This window comes from Varroa jacobsoni, unplaced genomic scaffold, assembly GCF_002532875.2.
Source record: "Varroa jacobsoni isolate VJ856 unplaced genomic scaffold, vjacob_1.0 contig00058, whole genome shotgun sequence".
NCBI lineage: Eukaryota > Metazoa > Arthropoda > Arachnida > Mesostigmata > Varroidae > Varroa > Varroa jacobsoni.
Window position 1 is genome coordinate 1 of NW_019214401.1, and position 3,232 is coordinate 3,232.

Here is a 3,232-nt window from a genome sequence, read left to right on the forward strand (position 1 = left end):
CAGACAGAGGCAGGGCTGGCTTCTTGCCTCTCTATAAATGTGTCCTTGTGCCAATGGAACCATTTGAGTATTGAGAATAACGTGAATACGTATGTAGAATTTAGCAGAGACCATGTATTTGCAAAGTGGATACACATATGACAATATGTATAATAGTTCTATATACTGCATATAGACATAAATAATTGAAAAATATAATGTCATTGTTAATAAATTCGTACACTCAAAGTATGTTGCTTTTTAAAGCGCGTTATATAAATGGAAAAAAAGTGACATCTTACCTTGATGTACCTTTCCGAGCATTATCATTGACGTTTGCCAATCAGACCTTGGTAGGAACGAGGGTGAAGAAAATATTTTATCCGAGATCAGTTAGCCCGGAGGTAGCAGCTACCTGCCCGGAGGGAGTTTGAGCGCTCCGATTTGATTAAAGAGCGACACCGTAAGACGCCATGCAAGTCACTTTTGTGTGGGTTACTCTGGTCTGATCTGAGTTCCGATATACGAACCCAGCAGTAACACCAGAAGCTGAAGCTGCAAAGAGCAACCTCTGATTAGTACGGGCAGGTCGGCGCACGAACCAGGGAACCGCAATGGTAAAGTGAACGAAGATTTTTCTGATTTTGCTTTTTAATGACATAACTTCATAGCAGATGTAGTCATCCACCAACTTCCATCCAATGTCAGCCGATCGAAGGTTGGTCCGTCTGCTGAAACCCTATCAGGTCAAACCTCGAAGCCTAAGCAGCAACCAATTCGTTCTTGAACATCCCGGGCCACCGGAAGGCATAGTAAGTCAGAAAAGCGAGAGAAAAGTGGCAAAAGGAGAATCCGCAAAGGAAAACCCAGGCATCAGAGTGCCGACAGGAGGCAAAAGTAAGGTAGCGGTAAAGAAAAAGCAGAATACGGCTAAGACAGGGAATTCGACATATCCACGAGGGATGCCCACCGAAGGGGTACGTAGTGTGCTCATTTAGCCACCAGAAGTCAAATAAGTTGGAATATAGAAATGTTGAGGCATTGATAACTTCTCCGCTTGTGCCGAAACGCCATCCACTTCGAAACTAAGTTGGTAGAGGTAGACAGGACCGATGGGCTGCAGGGAGGGCAACTATGCTTGCGTGCTACGGAATGTATTAAGGAGCGAAATCATCGTAGGCCCCTCATTATGTTGTGCGAGATGCGCTTGGTCCCTGCTGCCATCTTGATTCCTGATGAGGTACATAATTGCGCCTCTATTCGTCGTCCACGTGTCAATACATTCTTCCCATGAGGTGTTCACCCCATCAAATCCGAACGATGCGGCTGACACGTTACGGGACTAGTACCAACGGATACCTTAACCCGTCAACAGAAGAACTTGGTGGGCTCTGCCCTCAGGCGTATGGTGACTACGAGTGAGCAGCGTCTATTTAAAAAAATTCACAATGAAGTATCAAAATTCAGCTTTTCGGATTACACTCGGATTGCGTCTAACTATCTAAAGCGATGGCAGAGTCGCACACAGGTATGGAACGACAGGTTGGGCCAATTATGTGTCACGAATAAGTGACGATTTAACGAGTAGTTAACCAGCTAGAAAATTCTCAGAACTACACGACAAACAAAGGAAAAGGACAAAAAGCATCAGAAATTTAAATGAAGGTTTTTCAAGCGAAGGATGCATTAATAACAGAATTCAGTCATGATCATTTTTAAACATATGATTATAAGAATGTTATGAATAACCGTGTGTATAACTATAGTAACTATGTTGTGCAAATATTAATCTGCTTTCGTCGAAAATCTCTCAGCCCGCTAATACAAACGATTACTTTTCTAGGAGTACTGTAGGTACGCGATCTATTCGCATGATATCTTAGTGGATAATGTATTTGCCTACTAACCTCAGGGGGTGTTGTGGTTTGGGTTCGAATCTAAGCATAGACAGACTTTGTGTCGAAGCCAGCCGTCTGGTAGAATGCTTAACTCGAACCATAGAGGTACTCGGGTCAGCTTAAGCCAGCGCTAACTCTATCGGATAAATGTCAAATTGATCATATCGAGTAACCTCCGGATCAAATAAGTAGTACGATTTGTAAGCACATCATGTACAACCTGTTACACATGCATGTTTGTCACAAAAAGACGTTTCATTATGTATAGGTCCTAGTCAAAAGACCACTGATCGACTTCTCATACTGTTGTCGATTAACTCGATCATTTACATACTGGCCCATTAGATAATAACACTTGAATCCCTTTTAGGTTCGAAGTTAAGATAAAATGTTTCTATTGACATGTAGTTTGGTAAGTTAGAGAGGAGGGAAGGGCAAGAACGCAACGTTCAAGAACGTCAGGTGGGGTGACGAACTGCACGCTCTTTGATACGGGCACTGCACCACGGTGGAGAGCCTATGTCTTCTATGCGGTTTTTCTTTTTTCGACGATGAGGGTATTAGGCCAGCCAGCAGAGTAGAAAATAGCTTCTTGTCGCTCTCTTTTGCTAAGACGGCTGTGTAAGCCATACATCTTTACGAAGGGGTTCCGCACCGTAACTGCTCACTATCTACCTCGATAGAGGAGGAGGAGGATGAAGCGGCTTTTCCCTGGTATTTAATGGTCGGATCAGACTTTTCTCAAAGATTGCGGGATTATCGAATCGGGTGTGTTTGGAACGGACCGCCTGTGTAGACCTCGTACGGTGGAAATAGATAAAAAAAAAATTGAGAAGCGGCAACACGGATTCATCGTGTTCTCGGTTTCAACAAGCTGTACCTGCATGTAACAAGGGTGTAGTCACTGCCCATAAACTAGAGGAAAACTCCCAGGTATAAGATAGAATCCAAACGCACTACAAGATTAGCCAGATAGTATAATACATGGATAATGGCCGTTTATTTTAATATTGAAATAGTGGAAAAGTGAGAACTGTAGGTCCCAAACCGCTCGGCGTTGAAACGCTTATCGTTGAATGTCTATAGCAGATATTCATTACAATAGGAGGGTTGATAGTCTTCATTTCTCTTTAATGTTATTTTCATTACTGGTGGTGGTGTTTCGGCAAATAATGATTGGCGGGTGCCAACGTGTGAAATTAGAGTTCCATATATGTGAGCCGCAGACAAACAAAGAACTGCGACCCATATTTTACGAACAATTTGCCAGCAAAAAGAGTTACCCGATCAAGTATTGGTTTTTTAAGAATGGTTTTGTCTCAGATACACTTCAGAAGTAAAAGCCTATTCTTAGA